Source organism: Enhydra lutris, unplaced genomic scaffold (genome assembly GCF_002288905.1).
Source record: "Enhydra lutris kenyoni isolate GAN:26980312 unplaced genomic scaffold, ASM228890v2 scaffoldscaffold35, whole genome shotgun sequence".
Lineage (NCBI taxonomy): Eukaryota > Metazoa > Chordata > Mammalia > Carnivora > Mustelidae > Enhydra > Enhydra lutris.
Window position 1 is genome coordinate 5,587,202 of NW_019154119.1, and position 20,337 is coordinate 5,607,538.

General features: G+C 38.7%; 1 pseudogene across 1 annotated transcript in view; it reads right to left on the reverse strand.

Annotated features, from left to right (window-relative positions):
- Nucleotides 1-978: 978 nt before the first annotated feature.
- Nucleotides 979-20,337, reverse strand: part of LOC111154063 — a 112,238-nt pseudogene continuing 92,879 nt past the window's right edge. The window contains exons 2-3 of the transcript XR_002641055.1: nucleotides 1,460-2,095; nucleotides 979-1,225 (exon numbers count right to left, since the gene is read on the reverse strand). The product of XR_002641055.1 is annotated as a peptidyl-prolyl cis-trans isomerase FKBP3 pseudogene (transcript). The remainder of the gene's footprint in view (nucleotides 1,226-1,459; nucleotides 2,096-20,337) is intronic.

A 20,337-nucleotide genomic window follows, 5' to 3' on the forward strand; every position in this document is an offset into this window, starting at 1 on the left:
ACATTTATCTCTATCCATTTATTTTCAATCTTTCTGTGTCATTTTGTTTTAGAAAAATGTTTGTGTCTTAGTGATCTATTGTCTTAAATAACCTAACAATTTTTCATTAATTGCAACTAAATATGTATATTTCCATTTATTTCTATCATTCCTTTCACATTTTTTCTTTTTTTCTTAACCAGACTTTTACTTTATTTTTTCATTTTTTCTTTTCCAATTTAAATGTACTGTTTCCCCAACTTTTCCTGTTACCTTTAAATGTCTAGTATACATTCCTAACTATAACTCTTTTCTTAATTTATTTATTTAATTTTTTCAGTGTTCCAAGATTCATTGTTTATGCAGCATACCCAGTGCTCCATGCAATACATGCCCTCCTTAATACCCACCACCATAACCAATCGCCCCCCCACCCCATCCCTTCCAAAACCCTCAGTTTGTTTCTCAGAGTCCATAACCTCTCATGCTTCATCTCCCCCTCCAATTTACCCCAATTCACTATAACTTTTTAAAAATGATGTCTAAGTATGTATCTCCATCCTCCTCCAAACAAGGCAGAAACTTAGTACTTTTTACCTACTGAATAACCCTCATTATTCTTATCATTGCAGTGCAGAATATTACAATATTCCATTTTTATCATAAAGTACTATTACATTTACCCTCAAATATTAATTAGGATTACTTATATATTTTACTGATTTATGTGCTAGTCATTATTTCTTTTATCTTACTCTACTTCTGTGTTTGTTTTTCTTTTTACTAAAAAACTTCAATTAATTGTAGTTTCTGTGAGACTAGGAGGTTAATTGTAGTTTCTGTGAGGTTGGAAAATTTCCTTTTGTATTTGTATGTATCAGCAAGTTCTTCTTTAATCTCAACTCGTGCATAAAGTTTTGGCTAGACATGAAATTTTAGATTGATTATTATTTTTCTTCAGGTTACTTCCTTTTTTTTTTTTTTTTTTTTTTTTTGCAAGACACTGAATATGTTTTTATTGAGCCTTTTAGTTTACAACATGAGGTAAAGGAAAGTCATTTCTCCTTAACCAGTATTTTACATAGCTGTAGTAAAATATTTCAAACTTTAGGGAATTATAATGGATTACATATATTAAAAGTTGGGGATTGGGTAAACAATATCTGAGCTCTTGAATTTTCCAGTTGACTCTTCCCTTACAATAGTAACCAGCTCTAATTAGTTATATAAGTTTCTTCAAGGCAATGTGTTTTTTTGTTTGTTTGTTTGTTTTTTAAATTTTTTTAATTTTTTAAATTTATTTTCAGGATAACAGTATTCATTGTTTTTGCACCACACCCAGTGCTCTATGCAATCTGTGCCCTCTCCAATACCCACCACCTGGTTCCCCCAACCTCCCACCCCCCGCCCCTTCAAAACCCTCAGACTGTTTTTCAGAGTCCATAGTCTCTCATGGTTCACCTCCCCTTCCAATTGCAATGTTTTATTGTTGCTGATGTCATTATATCTGAAGCATTGCTGCTATTTCAGTCAATATCCACTAATTCTACTTCAAAAATGAGTTTTGTGTTTGGTGGAATTTTGGCATCAGGCTGTCCTTTCTTTCCATAAGCCCATTCTGGTTCAATCTCTAGTCGAGCCTTTTCTCCTTTACTCATAGTTAAGAGTGCTTCATCCCATCCTCTGATAACTTTGCCTATTCCAACCTTAAAACTTAAAGGCTTGGCATTTTTCTTCTTCTTTGAACTTGTTTGAATATTAGTATCAAAAACAGTCCCATCCTGTAGTGTTCCTGTATACCAGCAGTGAACAACATCACCCTTTTTGGGAAAGTTGGTTTTATCTCCTTTTTTAAGAACAGATTTTATATATTTTGTTGGACCCTCATCCAGAGTCTCTTCAGACTTGGTTTCTTTGGGTTTATCTTCATTAAGCTTCACATTTTTCACCTGCTCAGACACTTATACTTTCCGTACCCTTGAAATGCTTACTTTCAAAAAGATGGTTGTAGGCTATAACCAAATGGTCCTTGTTAGCTGTCTTGGCCACATTCAGGTTACTTCTTTCAGATGTCCTTGTGTGCTGGCAACTAGGGTGGCTGACATCTACTGTCACTCTATTTTTCCATTAAGTTTAAAGACTGTTCTCTGTGATATCTTTTAATATTTTCTCTTTATCCGGGAGCTTCTGAAGTTTCACTAGGAAAAGTCTGGGCATGTATTTATTTTTATTCATCCTTGGAGTTCCCATCTCTCTTATTACATTATCAAAGTGATTTTGTACCTTGTTTAATTTTCCATTAGAGCTCTTAACAATCACAGTTATTTGAGAGTTCTTGTCTGATAATTCCCAAACTGAACCTATTGAAATTGGAATTCTGAAGTTTATTTTAATCTTAACTTTGCCTTTGGGATATTTTTGATGTATATAATCATGTACATAAATCACATGTAGCCCCTGTTATACCATAATTTTCAATGGTGGATAAAAGTATCTCTTTATATTATGAAAAAATATTTTTAAATAACTGTAACAATCTACTCAAAGGGACCTCCCTCATTCAAGAGATTATACCATGTTGCTTTGTAAACTATCTTCAAGTTACTGTGTGCCAGAAAGCCAACCTCTAAATTTAGAATCTGAAAGTTTTCTCATGCCATTTGAAATTATGATGCTGTAAAAAATATTCCCAGATTTAGCCATTAAGTGTTTTAAATGCCTGATGGATAGAATTTATTGTGTGACAATCTCTGTTGAAAATAAAAGCAAAAACAGTCATGTTTATGTATATGTTCAAATGATAATTATAGGTTAGACACTAATATGAAAAACATAAATAACCTATAGTATTTTTTAAATCTTTTGGATTTAGGACATATATATGATTAGAAAACACATAATAGTATTTGTTCTAGTGTAAAGTTTTAATGTAGAGTTATGAGTCTTTAAATATCTAATAGAGTTTTTAATTTCCTAGCTAGTGCATATATCTTCATTATTGGATTCATAGGTCAGAGAATGGGGTGGGAGGATCCAAACTTGGAAGCTTTGAAAAAATTTTTAAGAATAATTCTTCTATAAGTACTTTTAGAAGGACATAAGGTATCTTAATGGTTAAAGTGATCACACACTTAAAATAATAGTTGGTACTTATCGAATGTCTTTTCTTTAAATGTGAATTATAACCAAGAGAAATCGTTGCTTTGCATTACAGACAGACAATCTTAGAAATAGAAATGTTTCATTTGGCTGCTTTGATGACAGACCCAGAAAGGAGTGTTGAAGCTGGTGTAAGAGCCTGGGACTTTGGCAAGAATCCTCTCCCTTCCCATTTTAGGTCAATCTCTGCCTCTACAAACTCACTAAACCCTCCTCTGGTCCTCCTGGGATTACCAGTCTGTGACTTCCATGCCATATGTCTTCTCTCCTGAGTGGTACTGTTACCAGAATCATGGAAAATTCACTAACGAAAGCAAAAATAAGAAAAGGTGTATTGTATTTCAATCCTTTGGACCCTCTAGACTATTTAGTGGATTTCTGCCCTGGATGCATAAGGGGTATCGGCTAGCAATGCTCTCACTAGACCATAAACTCTGTATGGGGACATGTGGTCTCAGAATTCCTTGCTGTCTTTCTTTCCTTGTTTGTTCCCAGAAGCAGCTCAACAGTTAAGGTTGACAGGTTGGAATTCTGCCTTAGGCTTAGGAAGTCATCTTTGGGCAATTCTACTGTTGCAGGGCTATTTCAGGGGAAGGAAAGGGACAAAGGAAAGTGCTCTTTTGCCAAGTTCATTGTTCCAGGGTGAGAAGGCTAGAGGAAGTGAAAAGGATGCTTTGCTCCTTAAGTGCCTGCCTTTCAGCACAAAGCAAACTACTGCTATTTCCTTTATAAGCCACTTTAGTAAAGATACATAATAGACATTATATGTAATGCATGTAAAAAGTGAGGAAACTGAAAAGTTCTCTGACAGTAACACCTTACAACTTTGATGCTAAAGAAAATATCCTTGTAAGAGGAACATGGCGCCTTTTGTAGAAATTTCTCCTTCGTTCCCAAAGTTGAACTGGCAGGCGTAGCATTTCATTCCATCTCATATAGTGACTGATTGCTCGGGGCATCATAGTCCTTTAAGTCATGCCTTTACTGCTTTTCAGTAATTGCATTCTGTGTGTGAAATGATCTGAAAGCTATTTGAGGGAAAAGAGCTTAATATTACATATATGTTAGAAAAAGGTGCCAAACCTCTGCCTCATTTCCTGATATTTGATGATTCCAGTGGTGCTGATTCAGTAATAACAGAGCCACATTGCTAATTTGTAGGACTCTGGTTTGTAATTTATACGGACTTTTATTTAAAAAGAAAAGTAAACCTATTTAAATCTTTCATTTGTGGTTAATTAGGTGATTGAGAGGGTCAATCGATGATTTATCAAATAAATTTCTAAACCACTGCAGTGTTTCTTGCAAAACATCTAGCAGTCAATAAATGAATTAAAGGAGAAGACATTTAATGCTGAACAGAGCATGCATTAAAATATAATAATCCAGGAAAATGCACCTTCTACACGAGGAATAAACTGGCAGTTTGTGAGAGCTGAGGTTAAAAGTCCACAGGAAGAGTAACAGCAGAGGGATGTAGAGGCTGTACCAATAGGGGTACAGTTCCAATTAATTTATTGACATAATTAGCACATAGTTATTAATAACATTGCAGAAGCAGTTGGCAAGTGTGTACATATACACCATTTGAATGAAATCGAAAGAACCCTGTACTTATCATAATTAAATTATTAGTTCTGGGAAAGCAACACAGACTATGGAGGCCATAGCAGCAGGCCAAAAGTCATGCATCCAGTTTAGTTTGTCACTAAAATAAAATGTCTAGAATTTTTATGTCTTATCAGGCTGAATCTATAGAGCAGAAATTATTATGACTGTCAGGATTGAGTGGTCCACTTATAACTTCACCATTCGTGAAAACATGGACCAGATCACCTCATGGTTTATAAAAGAGAAACAGGGAAGCATAGAAATAAAATTTTGTAAATGAAATCAGTCTCTTGGCCAAGCAAATTCTCCACTTTTATATCTTTGCTCCTGGATAAACATGTAAAAATGAGAGCCAAAAGAATTTTCAGATTTTCTAATGACTACACAGAATTAAATGCAAAGTGCAGGGAATAATCCCAACTATAGTTAAAATTATAGATTTTTTGAAACTTTCTCACCTCTTTCCTTTAATTATGTTTTTAATGCTATTTGCTTTAATCCTGCACTGCTTTTGTTCATCTGGAGAGAAGGATGCAGACTTTTAATTAATCAGTGAGACGGATTTCATCCTAACATAGCTGTTGTATATTGGACTTGCTAAAGTCAATGAAACTTGTAAGTAAACAAACCCAAAAATTAAGAAAGAAAGAATATTCTTTAGGGAAAAAATTCAGACTCTGACAACTTTAACAACAACAACAAAAATGGAAGCATGCATTAAAAGAAGAATTCTTTAGCATAGGCTTCCTGCAGAGGGAAATGCTTTGTGGAACATTCTGGATAATATGGATCTGCATATAACTAGGTAACATTGTAAGTTGTAAGTGGGGGTGAGTGTTGGGGTGGGAGTGTTAGGTGTAGGTTCGAGTTTTCAAATCATGGCTATGGTTGTCTGGGAATCGGACCCATGTATTTGGAATGCCAGAAGTCCTAGCAGAGTATCCTGTGGGATCAGGAAATTAAGAACTGACTTTCCTGAGGGGCCTCTTTGATTCTTAGTCTTTTTAGATCTCTGAGTGTCTGAAAATCTATGTTACTTGTAGCAGAATTGATACATTTGTGCACAAATGCACAATAAGAAGACAAGCTTTAATAATAATAATCATGAGTATTTATTGTGCGCTGACCATTTGCCCAACATTTTTCTGAGCACTCTACCCATTTAATTAACCCATTTAATTCTCCCAGCAGCCCTATATATAAACATTATCTCCGTTTTTTACAGATGAGAAAACTGAAGGAGAAATTAAGTTAATTATCCAAGTTAAAACAGCTGGAAATGGTGAAGCTGAGACTTAAGCCTTCTGACTTTGGTCTGGACTCCTGACTACTTAGCTATAATGCATTTCCAGTGATCTTGGAGACAAGATACCCCTTCTCAGTGTGGACATAGGAGTTGCTACTGCCCCTTTCCTAAATAATGATTAAATGCTATAAAGGGCCTTATGAGGCCATTATAACTATTGGTCAACTGTGGAGTGAAGGGGGACCCTTAGGACAATACAACTTCCTCTATCAAATACTGCCCTTCCTGTAACTTCATTGGCTCATTTGTTTGAATCTATGTCAACACAACCTCTTGGCCTGAAGCCACCAATGCATTTATAATGGCCTCACTCATGTTTGCTTCTGTTTAACCCCCTCCTGAAATTGTTTTCTGCATTTATCTGGACACTATGGCCACTGTAAGAAAGTGCAGGAACCCATCTAGTATCTTGTGTCTCCAAGAGATGAGTTCTACAGGCCACCTCCTCTCAAAGATATTAAAGGGCATTATCTGATAATTATCTAATACTGATAGGAGATATGGGGAAGTAGTACATGCCTGTCCTTATTGGGGATATGGAGCCCTGTAATCATCACAGGTCCTCCTTGCTGTGTACCCTGGTCAGCCAACCTCTTCATCAATGCAAGTCTGAATTTTGGGTCTTGAGAGCTGGCCAGTAGCAAGAAAGGCCCTTCTGTTTTCGTTCTACTTAATTATACTTGGGCCAGAACTAATGGGAGACAGTGAAATCACTGTACTGTTTTTTTACACATAGTCAAGGATCCTTCTCTCTCTTCCTGACCTAGAAGGTATTCTCTATTTTATTAAAATCTCTGTATATATTTCTAGAATAGGGACTTGAAGTGGGATTTTCATTTATGGATTGTTTTTTTATTGATATATATTTTTTCTGCATTGAAAGTAGACATTTTAAGTGCAGTTTGTTCGCTTTGACAAATACATACACCTGTGCATCCACACCCCATCAATATAGTGAACGTTTATATTCCCCTTCTCAGACAATCCTGAACTCCTCCCCACAGGACACAACCACTATTCTGATTTCTTTTACCTTAGATTATTTATGTCTGTTCTAGGACTTTATATAGATTAAATCACATATGGCTTCTCTTGTTCACTGTAATTTTTTTAGATTAATTCACATTTTTATAAGTTTATCAGTTGTTTGTCCCATCTTACTACTGCATGGTATTTCATTGTTGATGGACATATGAATTATTTTCAATTTTGGCTGTTATGAATCTAGTGGATATTAACATTTTTATACAAGAATTTGGGGTCATGTATATTCATTTGTATGAGTGAGATTGATGAGCCATACAGTAGTTGTTTTTGAAAGGTAGGTAGAACTTTTAAAAGTAGAAGGTGTAAAGATATTTCAGGATAAGAGTAGGGTTTGAGTAAACGTATACAGTGGCACTAAAGTGTCATCATCATGACAGGAGCATACTAAAGTGTCATCATCATGACAGGAGCATGGCTGATGATGGAGGAAGAGACACAACTGTCTGGCTGTGGCTAATTGCCCATCTGAATTTGTTTCCTTGAGTAAGCTTTTATTCTTGCTGATTATTTTATTAATGACCCTAAATTTCATAGGTGTTCTGATTGCCCTGGAAAGACCACTGTGATTATGTTTATGATATGCTGTCACTGAAAGAAACATGCCCAGTAGGGTGCCTGGTCTTGATGGGCCCCCACTGATATAATTCTGGCTCTGGGACACACTCCAGAATAGGCTGGGATGTCTCCTACTTATGGTAGGCAAATGACATGACTGCTCACACACTGTGAGTAGTGAGGTGTTAGTTACCATTATTTGGTGTGTGATGTGTTTTGATCTCTTTAAAGAGTGTTTGGAGTCTGCTATAAGAAAGAGCACTTTCTCATTGGCCATGGGCCTGCTTGGGGTGGGGAAAAAGAAAATGCCAGCCCTCAGACTTTCTGGAGCACTAGGAGACCTGAACACACTGCGAAATGTCTTGGCTGTGGAGTAGACCCATGAAATAAGATAGGAGCTGCATTAGGCTGATGAGAAATGCATGCATGTTTTAAAGATTTTTTGTACACATTATTAGGTTGTGTTCCAGAAAGCTTACCTAATTTGTACTCCTGTGGGCAGCAAATAGGAGATGGCCTTTTCCTCTAAACCTTGTGAACACTGAGTAATATTTATTGTTCATCACATACAAATATTACTCAAATTCTCACTTTGTGGTTCTCAACATACAAATTGGTTCTTCTCTGTTTTGCTCTATTTTTAGTGGGTAGTTGGATGAATTTTTTTCATCATTTTTCTTTCCCAATGCTAGGGGATCATTACATTCTCTAGGATGTTAGGGTTGTTTTATTGAATATTGAATATTGAATATTGAAGTCATATTCACCTCAATAGTCTTTTGATGTCATATCTTACTCCTTGGCCATTCATGATTCTGCTCTGGCATTCTTATCTTATAGAAGCTCAGCCTTGGTACCCCTTTGTTGATGCTGGAGGTCTTGAATAGTCTCTGAAGTGCCCAAACCTCAGATTCTCAGTCAAAGAACAAATTTTTAGCATTACTGTGTTGAGTAACTCTCTGCTCTTTAGGAATTGATTCATGATGCTACAATAATATCTAACAAAATCAGAGCTAGAAAGTGCTTTCCTTCTCAAAAATAGCAAAAAAAAGGATTGGATTTTGTGTTCAAAATTAAGGTTTGAGGATGTACTACAAGACTCCTGGTCAGTAGTTAGAGCCTGTGTATTCGTTTCCTAGGGCTGCCATATCCAAGTACTAAAACAGAGTGACTTCGTTTTAAGCACAAGTTTATTGTTTCACAGTTCTGGAGCTTCGAAGTCTGAAAGAACAACATGAGTTTATTGTATCATGGTTCTGGAGCCTAGAAGTCTGAAATCAAAGTGTCCACAGGGCCATGTAGCCTCTGAAACTTGTAGAGGAATCCTTTCCTTCTTCTTCCTAGTTTCTGGTGCTTTGCCCATAATCCTTGATATTCCTTGGCTTGCAGCTGTGTCACTCCAACCTCTGGTTTCACCATCACATGACCTTGTCCTGTGTTTCTGTGTCTTCATGTGGCCATTTTCTTAAAAGGGTACTGGTCATAATGGATTAGGGGTCTGCCCTTGTTCTAGTACTACCTCATCTTACCTAAACATCCGCAATGGCCTCTTTTTAAATGAAGTCACAGTTTGAGGTTCTGGGGCTTAAGACTTCAATGCATCTTTATTTAGAGGATGCAATTCAACCCATAGCATTGATACACTGAGTGGGATACAAGCCACACTCAGAATGGGCTGTTTCTCGGGTAATGTTTACAAATAAGAATGCTGATATTGTCAGGGAGGTCTCCTGGGAAGAAAAAGGGATTGTTCAGGCAAACTATCTCTATAGCTTCAGAGAAATTGCAGACCTGAAGTTAATTCTTGATTATCAGCCTCTCTCAGTTTTCTGAGACTCTCATCAGTTTTTTTTTTCAGTCTAAACACTTGCTTCTAATTATGCCCCTTTGATGTTTGCACCTTTCAAATATCTTGAAACTAAGTTCATTTCATTTCTCACACTTTCAACATTGTTAACACAAGCTGAACAAAATTTCCTTCTTCTAGGCCTTTCTGGTTAGTCAGATCCTCCAGCACTCCTATAATTGTAAGCTGCTCTTTTCTTCAGTTTTCTCCTCAGCTGGCAGTTTTCCTAGCACTAAATATCTCACCATGTACCTCACATAGTGGGAATGAAGATGTGGTCCCCTGTATTATCTGTGAAGGGACTTCTGACACATTTAATTTCATCAGGAAGCCATCAGCAACCTGGTGTCCAGCTGCTGCAGGAACCCAAATGTTGTCTTCTTAGCTCTTCCTTGCATTGAATACTTTGTCTTTCCATCTCTTTCACAAACATAACATGGAAAGAAGCCCATGGTTTTTGCACCTTTTATATATGCTTTTTGGTGATTAAAACCCTAGGGAGTTGAGTTAGTATAAATGTTAAAATATGTACCTTGAGTCCAGTAAGAGCTTTCTCTCTGTGTATTTTTTAAAAAGAGTTTCAGAGTTGTGAATAATGCTGGATTGAAAACTCTGGGAAGCCAAGGCCCTCTGATTATAGCTCCTGAAGTGATATTGTATATTTTCCCAAACTTGGCTGCATTAATGCTTCTACATCATTTCTAAGAAAGAGAAGAAAGCTTAACTCTCTTACAGGCCTTGGGAATTCTAGAAATTTACTGGACAGTGATTGTTAAAATATGGGTATATTTTCGCATGTCTTTTATTCTGATGCTTTGACTTCTTGGAATCTTGCTGACATTAGAAGGAACAGACTTCCCCCTCAAGGTTAGCTCATCCTAGATATAGCAGTCAACTTGCTACTGGGAACCAATCCAGAGTTCATACTTCCTTTATGAAGCTCTCACCCTAGGAGCCACTATTGTCTGCCCTAATCACCCCAGAGCCAGGTATCAGATAACCAGAGGCTGCCCTGATGTGCTGGAGCCTACTCACCCATCCTAAGTTTATGTAACCTGCTTATTCTGCCTTGCCCATTTCTACCTATGAAAAACCACCATAAAGCCTCTTTCCTTTATTTTCCTCTTGCCGTTTCTGCCTTCTGACCAACTCTGGTGCCCTGGATGGCATGCCTTACCTCCTGTTTCTAGGATCCATGATGTAAACACTTATTCCTTCATGTGTCTGAATGTGTTACCATATCTGATTAAAATAAATCCCAAGTGCATTTTTAAAATTTTATTTATTTTTTTAAAAGGCATTTATTTATTTATTTATTTATTTGACAGAGAGAGAGTGATCACAAGTAGGCAGAGAGGCAGGCAGAGAGAGAGGGGGAAGCAGGCTCCCCGCTTAGCAGAGATCCCGATGTAGGGCTCTATCCCAGGACCCTGAGATCATGACCTGAGCTGAAGGCAGAGGCTTAACCCACTGAGCCACCCAGGTGCCCCTTTATTTATTTTTTTAAATTAACGTATAATGTATTATTTGTTTCAGGGGTACAGGTCTGTGATTCATCAGTCTTACACAATTCACAGCACTCACCATAGCACATACCCTCTCCAATGTCCATCACCCAGCCACCCTGTTCCTCCCACCCTGCTGCCCTCCAGCAACCCCAAGTGCATTTTAGAGTATGTAAACAATCTCTCAAAAGCAGCTCTGATCTAATCAGTTTCGTGGTAGCCTTCATTGATTATAGTAGCTAAGTCAAGAACTTGGTCAAGGATGACTTTGACCAGGCTTAGTGAAAAGAAGAAAGACACCCAGCATGTATTCTGAGCCTTGTGTCTGCAACAGGAAGTCACTGAGGCTTATTGTGGTGCTCTTCCGAAGGGGACAATGCAGCGTGCAGAAAGGCCTTTCTGAAATGGGTGGTCTGGGTCTGTTTCTCTAGCTGCTATAGCTTCTTCTTCTTCTTCCTTTTTTTTTTTTTTTTAAGATTTTATTTATTTATTTGACAGAGAGACGGAGATCACAAGTAGGCAGAGAGGCAGGCAGAGATAGAGGCGGAAGCAGGCTCCCCGCTGAGCAGAAAGCCCGATGCGGGCCTTGATCCCGCGGGCCTTGATCCCATGACCCTGAGATCACGACCTGAGCCGAAGGCAGAGGCTTAACCCACTGAGCCACCCAGGCGCCCCTGCTATAGCTTCTTTTAACATTTCCTTTTATTTTGTTCTCCCTTGAAAATATTCATTCCAGGGCTAAGTGAGGCCAGCTAGGTACCAAAGGCACACATTTTTAAGGAGGTGCCCACTGTCAGGATTGTTCAGGGGAGAGTGAGAACTTCTCTAAATTTTGCACCCTGGCTGTCCTGCTTATGTCCCATTATTCCTTACCCAGATTCTCACAACCACAAGAATCTAAGTCTCAGAAGTCTGGGCTTTGATTTTGCTGTGTGCTTTTTGGTTAGATAAATCATCATGTCTAACGGTCATCAGAATTATTCAGGAATTAAATTGAAACTGGACATGATTTTTACCCTTTAATACATCTTAGGCTAAAATTAATGACAAGTACTGGATATGTTGTTCATTCAAATATAGTCAGCGGGGTTACTTCTCTCATACGGATTTTGTGATCACGGCCGCAAACGCAAGACAGGAAATTCCTGGCATTAGTCTTAGTGGAAGAAATTTTTTGAGTAATAAAATCATACATGGTAAAGAGAGAGGTCAGCAGCACATGTTTCATCCCTCTCTTGTATGTGGCTTTATGTGGTACTTGAATTGTGGTGTCTTTTTTTTTTTTTTTTTTTAAGTTGATGGACTGTTAAGGGCAGAAGCCGTTCTTAGTCTTCTCTGTTTCCACAGTATCTAAGACGTACCAGACACTCAAAAAATACATTCAGGGAAAACTCTTTATTGAATAAAGCTGTTTTTAAAGCATTTTAGAAGTATCTATTTGCCCAATAAGTATATAACTCTGTGAAACTGGTGACTCCACTTTCTATCCAACAATATAGAGCTATAACTTACAGTAGTCTAAGACTCACCTTTCCAAGGAAGTTATGAAGTCCTTGGAGACAAAAATACATATTTTCTGCTTGACATATATTTCCCAAATCATCTAACAAAGGGGTGTGAATTTATTGATTTTTACTTTACCTGGGTGAAGAAAAAAGGAACAATCTACAAAACTTTCAATTTGTGAATATTTAATTCAAAATTATTATGTATTTCACATTTCATATGGTGGGTTTCAACTGAAAATATTGGGTACCTCCCAATTTCCATTTTTAAACTAAATTGTAATCTTTGGGAGTCGTTGCTTTCCCATTATGCATTTCTTTTGTATTGTATTTTTAAATTGAGTAAAAAAATATATGGTAAGGTAAATGACATAGTCCTAGGATTTCAATGTGATACTTGAACAAAAGCTATGATATTCACAAGACGCAATGGAGCGTGTGTCTACTTATCTGGCTGTGCAAACTTATGAGCCTGATAACAATGGCAGTGAAGCACTTTTTTACATGAGTGACTCTTCAGGGGTTCTACTAACAGCCATGAAAGGACGCTTGCACTTGGAGATCACAGTTTTTGCATTGAATAAAACTGCATACTATTAGCTTCTCTACTGATCTGAATTCTGACCTGAATAAAACCTTCTCCCCTTATCAGCTTGGGCTGGGGTCTTACTCTTGCTCTTACTTCATTATATCACCTGCCATTGCCTCACTCACCTGTGTATACTCATTTGTATAGAATTTTAAATATAATCTGCAGTTGCATCTCCTATCTTCGTCTTCTTTTTTTAAAAATTTTTTTTCTTTTATTGTGTCATGTTAGTCACCATACAATACATCATTAGTTTTTAATGTAGTGTTCTAAGATTCATTGTTTATGTATAACACCCAGTGCTCCATGCAATCCGTTTCCTCCTTAATACCCATCACCAGGCTCACCCAACCACTCTAAAACCTTCAGTTTGTTTCTCAGAGTCCACAGTCTCTCATGGTCCATCTCCCCCTCCAATTCCCCACTACCCTTCACTTTTCCTTTCCTTCTCCTAATGTCCTCCATGTTATTTTTATGTTCTACAAGTAAGTGAAACCATATAATTGACTTTCTCTGCTTGACTTATTTCACTCAGCATAATCTCTTCCAGAATATCCTATCCTCCTCCTTGCCTCCATGTTCTAGAAAGACAGAGCAGTGATTCCTACACACACACCCAGCTATAGGCTGTTCTGTGCACCTTTGTTTGATCTCCTGCCTTTGCCAGAAATAGCCCTTCCCTAGTCACCTTCACCTGACAGGTTCTTTTAGACCCGGGGTAAATTCTCCTCCTCACTAATTCTACTTGACCCTAAAACCAGAGGGATTGTCTAGACCCTCTGGATATTGTGTGATTTGTGTAATACTGCTTCTGTGTTTCTTCCCCTGGTCTGAGATGCTGAGTGTTTCCTGTATTAAGGGCTGAGTCTTACATTTGTTTTCCCAGGAGTATGCGAAGAAGTGCTGAAACACGTGGTTATGCATTGGGTTGAAAATGTGGGTTGCTCTGTTCTAATTGTTTTGAGTTTAACCTGAGCCAAATAATGTGCTATACTCCCAATCATGGTTTTTGGGCTTCACCTAGCCAGCATTTTGCCCACTTGTTTCACATAAAAGGGAGTGTAATGTAGACCTTTGAGAATGGACTTTAGAATTATCCTGCCTGAGTCCGCAACAAGGCTCGGCCACTCCCTCATTCAGTGCCTTTGGGCAAGTTACTTAATCTCTCTGAACTTCAGTTTCCTGACCCATAGAATCTGGAGAGCAATAGTATTTATCCATTATTATTCTTTATGTTGCCTATTGCCTTGGTATTGTAAAGTGAAAAAATACTAATTATGGAAAATCATTACACTCAAACATACACTTTCTCTTTTGCATTTCAAACATAGATATCACTATTTCTCCATCTAGGGATTCATTCTATGCTTTTCAGGATGTAAGCCAATTTATTTCTGGACTCACAGTGTCATGACTCCAATTTAAATGAAAAAAAAAAAAAAAACAGCTTCTACTTTTTTTATTGTACAGACTTTATAACTAGGATCCTCCCCTTTTCTTCCAGGTCTTTCTGCCTTCTCTGGTACTCTGCCTGTGCCTTCCAAAATCTCTCTTTCCTGATGCCAGGTCCTTCTCTGAGTAAGGAGACTCTATTTGGATGGTTGAACCTTACAATCCATGTTGGAGCCAACTAAAATGTAAAAGAAAACACAGAGGTGATGAGGTTTCACCTGGACAAGAAATCAGTGGAGTTACTCCAGGCAGAAAGAGCAGAGAGAATAAATTTTAAGGGTGGGAGGGGGCAGTATCCCTCAAGATATTATCCATAGTTAAGTTTAACTTCTGTCTACTTTCATTTCCTTGTGTCAGCTTTTTGGGACTCTCACATTGTTAGCCTTCTCTATCTCTGATATGTTTATCATGCTTTTCAAAGGAAAAAGATATGCCTCCTAACTGGGTAACATATTGTAGTAGTTAAGACCATACACTTTGGAGCTAAATGCTCACTATGCCATTTCCTTGTGAAATAGTCTTAGACAAACTTCCTAAACCACTTTGTACCACAGTTTTTCAGTCTTTAAGATGGGAAGAAGAAATAATGGTATCCTCCTTACAGGATATGAGAGCTAAAGTATGGAAAGCATTTAAAACTACCTGGGAGTTAACAAGCGTCACTTTGCTATTATTACCACTTGAGCTCACATGTCTAGCAATGCAAAGCACCAAGTGAGTGGGCAGATCTATTTTCTGCCCTTTAAATTTTAGCTTTAAGCCTGACTGTCATTCCCTAGAATTAAGTCAAACCATCCCAGGCATCTGTCCTGAAGTCTGTCTTTCATTTAATTACATGTCTTGTTGATTTCCCTCAATTGATTTCTTGATTCCCATTCATGTACCTCTTGCCCTTGGCTCACAGCATCTTCCATTCAAATACTTGTTAATTAATCTTGGATATTCCTTAGCCTCTCCTTACCTCTCAACCTAGATCATCCTGTGATGAGAAAGGAGGGTTTGATGCAAATTGCAACTGACAAGGTGTACCGAAGTGGACATTTATTGACTCTCACAAACTGTGCACACTCATTCAAATAATTACCATTCATAGTCCACACACATGGGTGGCCAAATCTCCCAGGCAAGGTGATGAGGGGAGGGCTTTGGTTTGATGGGGAGCTTTTCCTCTGAAATATTCTACTGTTGCTGTCCTTCTATGTTAGTAATCTTATTCCCATGATGGCAGCTTACTAGTTTTCCAAATATAAAAAGAAATGTGTGCTCAAAACACACCTTCAGACATCTAATCTGGGTCAAGTCTAGTGGCCTCCTGTGGGGAAATGCTCACTGTCACAATCCGCACTCAGAAGGGCAATGCCAGTTCTCTGCTCTTTTGCAGGGATTCTGAGTACAGGCTGGATGCAGGAAAGGAATGGAGCTGCTTTGTAAGCCCGAGATATTAGTCCAAATGCAATCCCATTAAGCAGTGTCCAGGAACGATCCCAGAGTTAAGAATTAGCTGGTGCAAAGTGACCAAGAAGAGTGCAAGAGATTGAGTGGTGGATGCAAACTAGAGTAGGCAGATTCAGAGAGCAGGTAGAAGAACTAGCTATAATTATCTTAGATTCTAGAACCTATAAATGTTTTGGTAGCCCCAACCACAGGATGGAAAGAAAGTTAATAAATACACTGAGATACTTGTTTCTCTTCTCTTGGTCTTCCCACTGGGTCTCTGTGTAAAACAAATAAATTCACCATATACACTTATAGATTTTTTTTCAGTAAAACGAGTAAACTTTATTCTGTAAAGGGATAATGTATTTTTTTTTTTTTTTGTAGATTTGAATCCTTGCTTTACCCATCTGATTATCTTCTATTCTCTCTTGCTCACAGAACACATACACACATATACATGATAGTGGCTTACTGGAGTCCAGTACTACAGTAGACTATGGCCAGGCCTCTTACAGGAATTATCTTATATCAGGGTCACTTTAAGCCCAGATGGCATCTTAACGCACATTAGAAAAAGGGAAGACACAGCTCTGCAGGCAAGCCCGGCTTGGGGAGAAGCACACAGATTGGATATTAGCCTGTTCAGCCAACAGCTGGACACACTGCAGGGTCTAACCCATACAAGCATAGTGGAAGCCCCAGCTGTCCTGTACTCTGCAAGCCGATGTCACCCCTCCCCAAATCAATGGAGCAAGAGGTAGCCACACTGCTGCATGGGCTCCTCTGATGGTGCCACATCCTCCTTCCAGGTGCACGGCACTGATCCAGGGAACCTGACCATGACTTGGTGCTGAGTAACCAGAGCAAAGGGGAACTGCTTCCCCCACCCCCACCGGGGATTGTCAGCTAGCTATCCGTACTGGCTGGAAAGTACACTGAATGTGGGGAGAAAATCGGCAGTATCTGGATAGTCAATTCTGCCCATTTCCAAACCTACGTCAGCTCGGTGCTCTCCCTTAGCTCAGGTGCGCATTGCCCAGCCTTCATGACCTGTTCATCTTCCTCTTGATTTGCCTCCCGCTGAGCTCTTGGTTTCCTCCCAGACAGGTAACTCATTCTGTATTGAACGGTGCCGAGAGGCCCAAGCTCTCTGGAGCTCTACCGCTAAAGAGCAAATGATACGTGAAATAAATGACTTGCCTCTTCTGGACTTCAGTTTTCTTATCTGTAAAACCGAATAGCTGGAAGATCCACAGATTCACAGAGTGAGCAGGCAGTGAGAACTAAGAGTACAAACTAAAGACAGCTGAAACCAGAAAGAGTTAATTTAGCCTACCAGTAAAATAGAGCAATTTACTCACCCATTTTTCTATCATTCCTAGACACAGTTTGGACACCTATTAAGTACTGAAGAAATATATCATTTTCAACTGTCTGAATCCATATGCAGTTGATTTCAAAGCTTAATTGTATTTGAATGAGGAATCAATACATGTAACTGCACTAGCATTACTGTGCTGAAAATCTGTGCATGTTTCTGATGCTTTCATAATATATTTCAATTTTCCCATTATTTTTCCATTATGATCCCATATTTTTGAAAGGATTCTTTGAGCATTGTAAAGTAGCACAAATCCCCAATGAATGGTAATGATTATTTGTTTCGATTTCAAGCTGCATTTGTTAGAATGTTCTGCAAGCTCCTCCTGGTTCCAGGCTGTCTCTCTAACAGAGACACTAAACAATCTAAAAAACATCCATTTCCTCATGTTCCTTCCTGGATTAAAAAGGTTGTTCCTCTTTCCTCATCTTATATTAATATGAGTGACAGCCAGAGTCCTTCATGGTTTGGCTCCAGCCTTTATTTCCATACTTGTCTCTCAATTTTAGAATATACCCCCTTTTTTAGCTGGGCTGAGCAGCCCACAATCCCATATGGGAAGAGATTATTCTCAATGGTACCTTTGATTATGCTGATCTTTCCTCAAATGCCTGTATTTCACCTTTTCCATAACCAATTTAACCCACTGGACAGGGTCCAACTCAAACCCAAGCTCCTACTCAGGCCTTGGGGCCTTACTATGGCCCTAGTACCTCTCTCCTTGATAAAATTTGACCTCTGAAATGCAGGGCCTGGGAAGCCTCTTGATTTCTGGGACTACACTGTATTTAGGTCAGTGGTGTCTTCAACGGCAAAATCATTTCCAGATGGCTCCTCAGCCATGCTATATTTCCCAATCCCACCCCCCTTTCCCTGAGCCAGATTCTTCTTTTCCTAGCTAGTGTAACTCCATTGTGAACAGAATCAAGCCCACCAATACAATGCTAATTTGCCAGCTGCTGGTCCTAACTGGTTCAAGAGCAAGAGAAAAAAACACAGTGCCGATATGAGACAGCAAAGGTCAATGTGTCAATGCGTAAAATAGAAAATAAAGCCAGATGCTGAAAACAGTGTCAGCAAAACTGCAGGTAAACTTCAGCCATCATGGCTCTATATTGGTTTGTTGAAAAAAGAAAAAAAAAATCAAGGAAGACATTGAAAGATTCTGGTGTATCCACTGTAAGTCATCTAACACATGAGTAAACTGCATTCTAGGAGGAAAGTCTGACTCCCACCAGGACATATGATCCAGGTTAGTAATATCTCAAAATAGAAGTTTTACTCAACCTGAATCTGCTTGGCACCTGTTAATGTCTGTATTGACACACAGAAGGTATGTAAGTTCTCTTTGTTGGACATTTGGTGTGAATGTCTTTCCAGCATCGCTTTCCTTGGTAAAAGAATCCATAATTTCTTTGCTGAGTTGTTTTCCCTGATTTTCTGTCATGCTGTTGAGGGAGATGCCTTAACCACTGGCTGTTGGATGGGCCTGTGAGCCATCAGAGTATTCTACTTCCTCTGGGCACAGTGACTGGTTGAGTAAAGGCAGGGCATCTTCATCATTAGCCCAAAGAGACTCAATGTCAGAAAATGGATTTGAACATTTTGGAGGGATACATTTGATATGTATCACTGAGGTGCCTATCAGAGAAAGAAAACCAGCAGGATGGATGGATGGATGGATAGATGGATGAATGGATGGAGGGACAGATTTCAAGAAATTGACCTACATAGTTGTGGGGACTGATAAGTCTAAAATCTAGAAGGCAGATGGCAAACTGGAAAACCTCAGGCGTGAGTGGACTCCTGCTGAAGTTCAGAGGCAGAATTTCTTTTGTGTCAAGAAAAATCTTCCTTTTGTTTTTAGGGTCCTTCAACTGCTTAGATGAGGCTCACCCAGATTACTGGAAACAATGTTGTCCTTTTAATTTCCTTTTAAATTCAACTTATCATACATGTTAAACACACATACACTTGAACTTGCTTATCAGGTGTCAACTGCTTGGGCATTTCCAAACTTCTTCAAAGAAAGGAAAATATTTGGGAGCCTTTTTTATATAACCAGTCAGTGCCAAGACTTCATGTTATGATTTTGAATCAAGTATAGATACTCTGTAGCCAGGTTCTCTTAAAATTTGTGAAAAGCAAAGTTTTCTGTATAGGATTTCCAGTGACCTGTGTAGAATTCTCTGTGACTAACAGGGGCTTTCTGTCATCCAAGCATTATCATACAGGGCATCCCTTAGAGTATGCCACCTCTAGGAATACTGCTTTTTCAAGACACTTGTCTGTAATAAACAATTTGCATCACCCCAAATAATCATGTCAGCTCTATTCTTTCAGTTCAGTCTCTCACAAATCTGTGAAAGAAATACTAAACTCACAAATGGGAACAACTAATTTAACAAGTCACCTTCCTGGAACTGAGATCCAGCCATGGGGCCTGAAATGACCTCATATATTCTACAATCCCTGAGCATATTTGGGCAACTGGTTGGCCCCCTGCAGTGAGGGGTAGGTGCAAAGGAGAGGAGAGAATGCTCTAAAGGAGAGAAACAGACTGGAGCCCATGTGGGCTCGGTTAGGGCTCAGGGTGCTCTACTCCGGGGCACTGCCAACTCCAGCCAGTCTCAGGGACCACAGTGTGACGAGAGTTGAAATTAGAAAAATTTGAGAAAGGAGCTTCAAAGCATCGGGCCCTCTGAAGCAAGGGCCATGCTTACCTAGGTCTAAGGGGAATACCATTCTAATGTCCACATTTTTTTCTTCTGTCAGTTTACCTGATGATCAGAGCCAGAGCTCCTTTCTTTCTTTCTTTAATTCTGTTTCACCCAGAATAGTAAATCTATTTTTGTGAATTGCGTATTTTTAAAAAGCACTCTCCATCTCCCAATACCACTATCCCTATACACACAAACACACACACACACACACACACACACACACACACACACACACACACACA